The sequence below is a fragment of the Azolla caroliniana genome, unplaced genomic scaffold (genome assembly GCF_043228905.1).
Source record: "Azolla caroliniana isolate FFs.n. ecotype wild unplaced genomic scaffold, voAzoCaro1.0.p SCAF_13, whole genome shotgun sequence".
Lineage (NCBI taxonomy): Eukaryota > Viridiplantae > Streptophyta > Polypodiopsida > Salviniales > Salviniaceae > Azolla > Azolla caroliniana.
In genome coordinates, this window is record NW_028230448.1 from 9,795,236 (window position 1) to 9,807,553 (window position 12,318).

Genomic DNA, 12,318 nt, shown 5'->3' on the forward strand with positions numbered 1-12,318 from the left:
ACTAATGGAGGAAATCTTTTTGGAAAAAGAAGTAGTAGTGATAAAATAACATGTTTTCGCCTCTAGTCTCAATGTTGTGGCTAACTAGGCTACCGCCTCTTTCCCAATCAAACTATCAAACTTCACCACCAACACACACACACACACACACACACACACACACACACACACACATAGAGTGTGCGCACACAGAAGAAAAAAAGGAAGGAAGGGGAAATAGGGCAGACAGAAAGAGAGAGAATAACATCTCTCTCTCTCTCTCTCTCTCTGGTTTTTACGGAGCACACATTCGCAGATTTCCGCCATAGCCTGGCAGCACCTCCACATCCCCCACAACTTTTCTCCAAATTCTTATCCGTTCTCTGCATTTCCTGATTCTTACTTGCTGTCATCTGTTTGTCTGCCCATTGATCCTTCGTTTCGGATATCATCAACAAAAGCAGCAGAAATTTGACGACGTTTCTTCATAATTGCTACGTCGTCAGCAAATAAGAATTTTTGCATCTTTCTTACTCGCGCTCCTTTGCAAGGTAAGGTAAGATTTATGTGCTCTCCTGTCCTTTCGTCTTGTATGCACGATCGTGTTCTTTTACGTCTTCTTTCCGTCTTATTTTTCATCCTTTGATCGATCTTGTCACGGCGTTTCTGAAATGATAATACATCTATCTTTGACGCCTGATCTGTGGACTCTGGTCGTTTTCTATTGCCGCTCAAACTAGCTGCGAAAAAGTTTCTGTTTTAGAAACAAAACTTCGTATTGGATTGATGAAAACAGATGTCTGGTTATGACGCATTTGAAACTTGCAGATCTTTAAGGTGTGATATATATAATTTGACGTAAAACTACTGTATGCACTTGGCGGCTGGAGTATTGGTTTTGTTGTCAGTTTTCCTTTCAGAGGAGAGAGAGGGAGGCCATTCTAACACAGGTGGTTTGGTTTTCATGGATTTAGGTCTTAATGGAAGACATGGGGGAAGATTGGGATAATTGCTGTCCGTTGTGCATGGAAGAGATGGATTCAACAGACCGGCAACTCAAACCTTGTCGGTGTGGTTATGAGGTAAAAATTTGGCAGTTTTTCCTTAAACCTTCTTCCTAGTTACTTCCCATTGCTAACGATCTTTCTGTTCTAGTTTCAACTGCTTTGTATTGTGATGTATTGTATCAAGAACATACGAAGGAATTCATGTTTTACTATTATATTTTCTCTATCCTTTTATATTCTTATGCATTATGTTTTCATTATGTTTTACAAAACACTTCCATTCATTAAAGCCTATAAACTATTTACTACTCTTAGCAAACACAATTCGGAGGATACAAAGTTTAGATGTAATGTTCTTTTCATGTTTCTGTGAATGCAATGGTTATAGTCTTGATTCATACTGAAGTATAGGGACCATGAACCCACTATCCACAAGCATCTAAATTACTTCTCCCTAACAGATTTGTGTGTGGTGCTGGAATCATATAATGGAAATGGCGGAGAAGGACAATACTGAAGGGCGATGTCCTGCATGTAGGAAGGCTTACAATCGAGAAAAAATAGTGGCTACAGCATCCAAGTATGTCTAATACAAATAAGCACCATTTAAGTGAGGTTTCAGAGGAATTAATAAGTCAATCCTGTACTGATCTATTAAACAGATTATGCTGTTCTGTTCATACATTTGAATATATTACATCTCACACATAAGTATCTTTCGCATGAACATCCATCAACTTTTTTTTTTTCCTTTGTGATCATAAATGTGTATAATGCAAGAGTCATAGACATTGTCTTCATCTTCCATGGCTTCTATTTCTCACTTTTGCCTGCATGAGCGACTTGAAATCTTCCCAGTTTAGGACATGCTCTGGAAAGATTTTGAACTTTTAATTTGTTTGGAGTTTTTTTGGCCATTTATACTTCTCCGGGGGAAAAAATACTAGCAATATTTGGCATTCTACATCTTGACCTTGGATGCTTTGAATCAGGCCGGTAGACATTAATGAGCGAAAACAAAAGTCTGGCAAATCCAAATTAAAATCAGCAGAAGGAAGGAAGAATTTAAGTAATGTCCGTGTTATCCAGAGAAAGCTTGTTTATGTTGTTGGGATACCAACACCATTTGCGGATGAGGAGGTTTGAAATGCTTTACATTCTGCTGTTAATGCCGTTACTTTTGATGATTTTTCTATGGTTGATATTCATGTGCATGTCAGACATTGGAGCGTAAAGAGTATTTTGGCCAATATGGAAAAATCCTTAAAATATCCATAGCAAAGCTGAGTGGAAGCAGTTCTCAGCACTCTTCGTCATCTACAAGTTCTAGTATTGGCGTGTGAGTTTTTCTGTTATCAATGTTGTAGAATGTTTCATGATAATTGCAGTAATAGACTATGGTTATATTAACCTCCAAAATATGTAAATATGTAATGTATGTAGATATGTAACATATATGAAAGAGGAAGATGCTCTCCGGTGTATCGAAGCTGTGAATGGCTGTATTTTGGAAGGAAAGGTCCTAAAGTAAGTCTTATTTTGGATGGTTAGGAAAAGGGGATTGGAGGATTATGTTCTTTTTGAATCACTAATCGTACTGATTGTTTCTAGGGCTTGTTTTGGAACCACAAAATACTGCAATAGCTGGCTTAAGCACATGGTTTGCTTCTTTACCTTGTGAAAGTGCTGTATTACCATATTCTCTGGGTTAGACATTTGGTTTGCTGACTGTTTTTTTCTGCAGCCTTGCAGTAATCCAGAATGCTTATATTTACATGATGAAGGTACTCGTGAAGACTCGTTTACAAAAGAGGAGATGCTTGCGAAATATGGAAGGTATTTACATTGTGGTTGAAACATTGGTGGATATTCATTACTTGATGGACATGATTTGATTGAGGGAACATGACATGATTCAGAGGTCTAGATGATGACTGAACAGGAAAATTATTTTATAGTACCTAATATTACATTTATTCATAAACTGATTACATAAGATCATTGATACAATCAATGAAGGGACATGACTCCCAAAACTATCGAAATGGTCTAGGTAATCCCGAAAGTATGCAGTTATGTGTTATTCATAGATTTATTAAGCAAGTGAAAGCAAGTCTTCATGGGGATTTGTTTCTGGGAGGAAGCTTACATCGTAGAGAAGGTAAAATTTTCCATGACCAGATATCACATTTACTCACAATCTGGTGTCATCACCATTGATTGCATCAATGAAGGAATTTGTAATCCAATGTGTTGAGACATTCTAGTTAAGTCTGGAAAATAAATGCAGGACTTAACCGTGAGGATGTTTTGCTTGGAAAAGATTACATCCTACAGAAAAGGAGTGACACTATCAATGAAGGGTTAGACATTTATTAAAGGCTCACTATAGATTGAGCTCACCTGAAGGATCAGGACTGGCTTTTTAAAAATGGTTACATATCTGAGAGAGTACATTTGTACAATAACATTGCATGTATTTTGATACGAGTGGCATTGATTGGATTCCATAAGTAAAGGGATTTTACAGCCAACTATGTGGAATTGGTGTAGCAGATCTGGAATGGTTTAGGCTTATTCTTAGTTTTATTAAGCAAATAAAAGCAAGCCTAGGTTCTCTGTGAGGATTTTTCCTTGAAAATAATACACATGTGAGAGTAGATTTTTATGCTATATAACATTGCATTTACTCACAAACTGGTGTTAGGAGTATTGATACAATCAATAAAATGTAGAAACAGTGTAGGAGACCTAGAAAACTCTCAATTAGACTTTTTTATAGAGTACTAACCAAACAAAAGCAATCCTAAAAATCACTACCGTGGGATTTGTTTTCTTGGAAAAAGTAACGTCTTAGAGAAGGCATTTTTCCTCTACAAGGGACAGAAGGACTTGAATGTGTTTATTTGAAGCAAGTAAATATGCTGTCCTCACCTTGGAAACGAGTTGTTTAACTTAGATGTGTAAGCTTTTAGCAAGAAACCTTACTCATAAGTTTCTTAACCAAGCAAATAAAAACAAACATAGGATTCACTGTGAAGATTTTCTGGAGAACTGTTACATCTTAGAGAAGGTATTTTTCTCACTCCCACAATTGACAAGATGGCTAAGATGAAAGTGTGTGTATATCTATATATCTATGTATCTACTATCTATATATATGCACCAGAAATATGTGAAAATGCACCAAAGAAACAGGGCAACTCGAAATCGTGGTCAACAAGGAATGTCTTCAGAAACCAGAACATGACCAATGGGAACAAAAAATGCAGAATATTATTTTTCCTGTCAAAACAGGTATAGATCCTATGGGGTTGGATATTCTCGGAGATGGTTGAGGGTTTGGGAGCTTGGAAATCTTTATGGAGAATCACATATTTGTCTCATTGTGGGCTTGGTGTATCTCTGGGAACGACTCGTTCTTTCTTACATTGGTTGGTGTGGGGTTTTTCCACTATTCATTGCTTGGTCTCTGTGATGACGTAGATTTGGTGTGTAGGAACTTAATTCAGTCTTCTTTGTTCACAAAGAAAATGATGTGCTGGTTAAAGTGTTCTCCTGGTGGAGACATTTCATTTTCTGTTATATCCGTGGGAGCTTCTCAACTTTGTGTTACATTGGTGGGATTTTCTACTATCCATTGGTTGGTCTCGTTGATGACACGAGATTGGTGATTCAGAACTTAATTCTGTTATCCTTGTTCACAAAGAAAGCGATGCTTTGGCTAAAGTGCACTCTTAGAGGAGATGTTTCATTTTGTTACTCATGATGTATAACTATTGCCTATGGTGCTGGATAGAGACCTCATTTGAGGAGATTTCACATCTATCTAGTCACATGTGAAGGCATCAGCAATGGGTGGCAACAGTCTGATGCATATCTTGAGGGTGTTCTTTTTGCGACGATGCTCACGATCCTTGTCCTTTACATACTTTGGTGATTTGACGGTGACCTCAATAGCTACTAAAGGTTTGTGTATCCAGTCTTTTGTCTACACATTTGCCACCGTCATGATGGGAAGCATTTCCTTGGTGTTAAATCAGTTGCCGAATTCACTGAGACTGGCCTTGAGTTTCTGATTCTGTGCTCATGTTGCTTGTGTCGAAGAAACTCAATGTGATCTTGCTTGGTTGGAATGTGGTTGATTAATGTATTTTGGGAGGCCATTTTCTTTTGGGTGGTTGGGAAGCCAACCCCATGAAGAGAACGTAACAAGTTCTTGTCTATAAGGAGTGTGATGAAGTGTCTAATAACAAGAAAGGTAAAGACACTAAGCCTAACATCGAATAGAATACTTCTATGGGTCATATAATGTGTTTTATATCATTGCCTTAACTTTATTATCCAGCTTCTTGTTGTGATAAAGTTCATGAGAGTCCTATGTTAGGTAATAGGCACCAAGATAATTGAGAGTCTTTTGAGAGTTGTTAATTATCTCAAGAAGACTCACATTGGTCTCTCTAGAATAACGTCAATATAATAAGTTGACTAGGCAAGGTTGTACACTGCCTTGATGTTCAAAACTCTGAATCTACTGACCCTATCACGAACTATAAACAAAGAGCTGTGTAGTTGAGAGAGAATGACAGAAAATAAAGATTAATTAACTCTCTGGTAGATGCGGAGTTTCTCCTGTGAGACATTATGATTACAGATATGAATAGTCTTATGTGATAAAGATCAGAATTATTGGCTTGCAAAGCAAATAATGATAACAAAATGAATAAATTTTCTTTATCTATACGGCGCAAAGGAAGTTTTGGGTTTCCTAGAGATCAATGTTAAAGGTATTCATAAATTAGCAGTTTACAATTAGTGATTATATCTTGATGCGTTTTGCAAGTACAAAATTTGTTCCTCTTTTTGTGTTTCTATGGGGCTGTTGGAATAAATTTACAATCTGGAATGTGTTTTCCTGAAGCTCACAATTCGCAAGGTAAAATTCGTGGAATTTCAGCTGATAAGGTGCTCACTAGAGCAAACGTGTGAATCAAATGTTTAGAGAATGAGTTGTGTCTCGAATATTTGGGCCATATTTGTAAATTTAAGAAAGGATTGGCCTAAAATTAAGAAAAACTATTTGCATATTTCCAAGCTCTTCCTCCAACCATCGTGTTTACTTCTATGATTTCCACTTGAATAAATCCTGGCGATTCGACGCAACAACGTTTATCTTTGATTCCCATTCTTGAGTGAAATCATACCAGCAGTTTGACAAGTTTCCTTCATTAGCAGTTCAGTGCAATAGCCTATTGTGGATCTTATTACCGAGGATGAATTGGCTCCTTGGCATGGGCCCATCTTCTCATGCTTTTTGCTAGACATGTAGCTGCTTTGTGACTTTCGTGCTCTACATTAATCATTACATTCACCAATTATAAAGAATAGGAAAAGATTGATGTTCTGAAAGACCAAATCTATATGAGGCTCAACAAAGCTTATAACTCTTTATGTTTAACTCAGTAAATGTCTTTCTACTTTATATTCCCAAAACAATATGGCTTGGAATGTAATCATGAGTAGTAACCAACAATAGGGTTTGGTTCCTGATCATTGGAACTGAAATCACCCTCTGTAAGTATCTGATATGTAAGGTTTATTTACAAAGCCATATGTTTGTCTTTTTGAAATGAAATGGTCATTCTAAAACCTGGAGCTGCAAAGTGCTTTTTGTAACTTTAAGCCACAGTTTTTGGAATAAATGGATGGGGATTTCCTACATTTCATCTGTAACTGACAAAAACTGCACGAATTGTCAATTTGGTTGAAACATGTACCTTATGAATGGTTCAGTATGACACAATTTACCAAGTGTTGGTGAACATAGCTTTTGTGTTCAATTGAAAGTCGTGTAAATTAAATTACCCATCAAATTAAATTTCGGTTTCTTGAACCATCATCTCTTAAACTGCAGCAAAAATCAATATTTCCATGAGCTTACACATCCACCTTTGTTGCGTTCTGGAGTTGGTTTACCTCCTCCAATGGAAGCCAGTTCGTTACCATCAACATCTGGAACACTGACATCTTCATCTGTAGCCCCTACATCTGTAAGTTTCATGATATGAATTTTAACACAGAAGACAATTGCAGGGCACTATATGATTCACATAATAATTCCGAATTGAATTTTATTTGACTTTAATTATGTTTTCCTGAACATTCTTCAGCATACATCATCTACACCAGGGTATTTACCAAAATCATCAATGGTTGGAAGTGCTGGAAAATCTAGCAGTTTGCCTGCTGCAGCATCATGGTACAATCATACATTTGTCCTATATTATTACTAGAGCTAATGAAGTTTATGAGTATATGACACTGCTAGATGTAAATGCTTCTGTTCATAAAAACTATTTTCCTTGTGTTGTGAATATGACCTTGACAAAGTCCATGAGTTCATATTACTCTCATAGATTATTTTTAGTAGCTTGAAGGGCCAAAATTTGAACTTTGTAGTTAAAGCGTTGGATGATATTCTTAGGTGTGTTCAAGCACCACTTGTGTGTGGAATTTCTATGTCAGATTGATGTGTATTTAGGACAACTATGTGCAGTTTTTGTTGTACAAAGTGGTACATTACTAGTTTGCAAAACATTTGAACATGATCTTGTGTACTTGTGAGTGTCATAAATCTACTTCAAATCAACGTTAAAATGTCTGTTTGTTTTATCTATGACAACATAATGCTCAACTCCTTTAAATGGCAAATAACCCTTGGTTGAGGCTGCTTCAATATGTAAATCCTAGATATATCTGTGTGCATGATAAGACAAATAGAATACAAAATATCTGTAGATAATGGAATGATAGCTTGAAAATTCTGGTGGGATCTGAAGAAATGGCAGATGTGAAATTTTTCCTAAACAGGCACGTGTGCAATTGTTTTCTCAACTGACCAGAGTGATTTTTCTGGTCTCATATGTGAGTTCCGAGTTCCATTAAGGGCTTATGGAAGAAATTTACGCTAAATTAAAAACAATTTTACTCTATTTAGCATGTAGGTAGTGTGATTTGGTCAAATTTGACATAAATGCAGATTTTCCAAAACTGAGTTTTGGAACTTGGTTTGTGACTAGCTGTTCACTGTGTTGCATCTCATCTCAATCACATGTACACACCATTTGTAATACAGAATATTCTGGTCTAATGGAGGGATGTGTATGTGTTTACATGTCTTACAATGTTCTTAATTTGTAGAATTTTCTTCCTATATCAATGTGCTTACCTGTACCCTTCCTAATGGAGGAAATTTACTCTAAATTAAAAACATTTTTACTCTATTTTGCATGTAGGTAGTGTGATTTGGTCAAATTGACATAAATTCAGATTTTCCAAAACTGAGTTTTGGAACTTGGTTTGTGATTACCTGTTCTATATGTTCCCTGTGTGGCATCTCATCTCAATCATATGTATACACAATTTGTAATACAGAATATTCTGGTCTAATGGAGGGATGTGTATGTGTTTACATGCATGCAGTCTTAAAATGTTTTTAATTTGCAGAATATTCTTCCTATATCAATGCAGTCACTGTTGTACTTGTGTAGTATTTTTCTTTGTGACTGATTTTCTTGTTATGGAAAATATGAAATGCAGGGGATCACGTTCCAACATCTCATCATCCCGACTCACTTCTGCAGGAAAGAGTGGTGTTGGTATTGCCACTATGAAGCCGAAAGCAGGTGTAGGAATGCTTACGGCAACAAACTCATCTCTATTGACAGTTCCTGGAAAATATGGAAGTGGACAGCCTATCCAGATACCATATATTAACAACCATGGTGGGGTAAAATCCAATGACACCGATGAAGCTCAAACAGTTGCACCAATGCAGTTAGCAAGCAGTCATTCTGCTGGAAATTTCGAAACCAAAAATTGTCTTCCTGATTTAGACACTTCAAATATTGATATAGAGTTCCCAATGCCTGTATCAAACATGGTAGCTTCTCATAGCAGGAAATTTAGCGGTTTAGATATCAATGATCTAAATGATATTCGAGAAGAATCAAAATTGGATTCTTCCTCCAATTCTGTTTGTGATCAAATTTCTGATTCTCAGGATAATGACATGAGGGCAATTGCTCTCATAGAGAGAGAGACATCTCAGGTAACAACTGTACATGAGAATTGTGCTAGTTCTGCGGGAGCTGTGATTCTCAATAATAATTCATCTACAAACATTGAAGTTATGATAGAGACAAACGTTTCACCATATGGTAGCCCAAACATATCTAGCCAGTTGCATTCTGATGCTGAAACATCAAATCATATCTCAGAAAATGGTTTGAGACTGGAGATGGACAACTGCGAGTTGCATCCTGACACTCATGATACTTGCCTGGAAAGCAGTGTCCACACATTTCAAGCATCTTCAACTGGTGGTGGTAATTGCGATCAGGACTCTATAAATTTACTAAATACTCAAATTGAAGAAAAATCAACCTTTCAGAAAAGAGTGCTTCCTGAAGATTCATGCTTGGATTCTGCTACTAGGGAGCACTTATCTATGCTCATGAAAGATGACAAGAAGCTTCTGTCTAGAAACTCTTTGTGTGTGGAAGACAAATTAGGAAATTTACCAAGGCATCGAGTATCAGAAAAGGTAATAAATGGTCTCATGGAGCATGAGCTCATAACTGACATGTTTGCAACTGGGTTTGACCTGTGGACCGATGGTAATCCACAAGATCTAGCTCAACTCTTGTTCAATGGGAAAAATGTAGAGCCTCCTCCTGAAATACATTTACAGGAAACATTTCCATCATGGAAGCCTTCTGGTACTGGACAGTCAAGGTTCCGTTTTGCTAGGCAAGATGATGCAACTGCAGAGGTCCTCACAGATAATGTTGATTTTCAAGTGATGGAAAATGCACAATATCACAGATTATTAAATAGCAGTGTTTCAAACACTTCAGATGTCTTTTCCACTGGTGAATCATTTCAAAACAAGGTTCTGTATTCAGGAGAATCTAGTAAGAACAGTCTCAGCTTAAAACTTATGTTTGTGATTTATAAAAACCTTTTTGCTTGTTCTGTTTCTGCTAGCTCATGTCTTGACTTCTGATACAGTGCAATCCTCATTGTCAAACTCCAGGAGTACTGTTAGTGCTCCTCCTGGATTTTCAGCTATCAGAGCATCAGCAGTTCCACCTCCTGGTTTTTCTCAAAATAGCAGATCAATGGATTCAAGAAAACTTCCAGGTGCAGTATTGCAAGTTCCTCCAGTTTTTTTTCTTATTGAAATCAATACATTCACATAATTGTTCTTTTGCAGAATCCAGTCAAGATCCATCTCGACTGGTGGATGTGTCTAGCATTTATAGTCAATCTGAATCTATTAACAATAGTACACATGATGTTGAATTCATAGATCCTGCAATCATGGCTGTTGGAAGAGGGAAGTTGCAACCTGTCACAAGGTCAACTATGCCCTTTATAGGTAGTTCCTCACTGCAGACCTCCATTTCCCAAGCAACTCCTTTGTCACAGCAGGCTAGATTGATTGATTATGATTCAAGTTGTCAACCTAATCATGAAGGTACATATATAAACTATGGCAGCATGAATTCCACCTCCCAGACTGGATACTTAAATCAGGACCATGATTCGTTGTTACCATCTTTGTTCCATTCATCTCTCAATGAGTCTATTAATCACCAAAGGTTATCAGGGCAATATCATAATGCAACCTTTCAACGCAGTATACAAGATTCTGTTTATGGCAATGGCACAACCAAAACCAGGTTCCAGCCTACCTTTTGGGAGGATTGGAACATAATTCCGGAGGTTAATTCCACAGGGCAACAGTCAGTCAATATGGTTGGGAAATCAGCTGTGCCTCACATGTCTCTGGATAGAGTTCCTCAAAGTCTCTTAGAAGAATTATCACGGAACAAGGTAGTAATGAAGCTTTTGATGTAATAGCTGCATCCGAATATTTGAATTGATTGATTGCTAATTACTTTATTTGTAGGAATTGCGGTCAAGATATTTTGCAGATACAAGCTTTCACGATGATCAGGGACCATCCAGAGTTGGCCCATTTAGCAGTACTAGAGGACAATATTATCTCTAAAACGGATGTTTGACCTCTTATCATGACATGTCGTGCATTTGCAAATTTCCAGAATTATGAATGATTTGTGACTGACTACTTGGTGAAGTTACAGAACTGATGACATGCCATTTTGGTCTTCTGCATTGAACAAGGCTAGTGTGGATGATGGCTTTTTGAACAGCATAAATTCCTTACTATTATACAAGTGCCATAACCTTGCTTTGTGACACCAAATGTGGTCAAGTATCAGTATCAGGATATTAGTGGTATACTGCTATATCATGCATTGTGAAGAAGCATGGAAATATGCTCTTCTTTTCAGCTTGGTCTGTGAGCTTTAGCACTTGTTGTGGAGCAAATTATGAAAAAATTACTATAGCTTGATGGCAACTTGACAGTAGGCGCCAGCAGTTTACAAAGTTCAGAGAATGCAACTGATCAAGAAAAGAGTTCGTCTGTTGATGGAACTGAACAGTAATGGTAGGTGCAGAGAATGATGTCAGTGCAAACGAAATGTTTTCATTGCTCCTTATCTTGACCCAAGCATGATGTGAAACATGATTGCACAGGTCTGTCATAAAATATTTTGCACTGATGAGCTATTGCTTCTAGGAGCTCATTCGTAAATTCTCTGATGTATGGAATACAGTTACCGATCTGCAGTGATCTTACAAGAAAATTCAGTTAGTCAATATACATACCAAAGTCTGTCACGTTCAGTTAGTCAACATACAAACCAAAGTCGTGTCACATGTGAGGTTCGAAATTCTTGTGCTTGTCTGTGCACCAAAACAATGACTGCCCATGAAGGCAATTCTTTGCTGGAATGGTCCTTATTTTGTTTTTATTTTATTTTATTATACAAGCTAAAAATCTATTTACCTGAAAAGTGATACTTTTGGATGATCTGCTTGCTGATCTTTCAATTTTGGCATGACAGGATTATTGCATCATTTTGCGGTGAAATTAATAGAGACCTCAGAGTGATTCAAAATCTGTTCAGAAATTTGGTTTATTTGCTTCATGTATGTCATATATTCTTTTCTTGGTGAACATAAAATCTCTTTGAATATATGAAGTGGGTAAAGCCATTTGCTGCTGTATCTACATTTGTACATCTCCTGGCAAGAGAATAACCCTCATGTGCTGCTTATTCACTGTGAAGTGGCTGAACTGTTGTATCATTTGGTGATTGATCCACTAATTATGTATTTATAAGTTAACATATGCTAGTAAATCCAGAAGGAAAAATCAGTACCTGATTGATATTTT

The 12,318-nt window shown here is 37.0% G+C and overlaps 1 pseudogene across 1 annotated transcript; it reads left to right on the forward strand.

Annotated features, from left to right (window-relative positions):
- The first annotated feature begins 201 nt into the window (after positions 1-201).
- On the forward strand, positions 202-12,163 carry LOC147856069 (uncharacterized; annotated as a pseudogene). Its single transcript, XR_015530686.1, has 13 exons — positions 202-529; positions 947-1,061; positions 1,448-1,566; positions 1,979-2,126; positions 2,207-2,325; positions 2,430-2,513; positions 2,598-2,646; positions 2,731-2,822; positions 6,901-7,036; positions 7,157-7,245; positions 8,586-10,190; positions 10,264-10,886; positions 10,963-12,163. The product of XR_015530686.1 is annotated as an uncharacterized LOC147856069 (transcript).
- Positions 12,164-12,318: the final 155 nt, after the last annotated feature.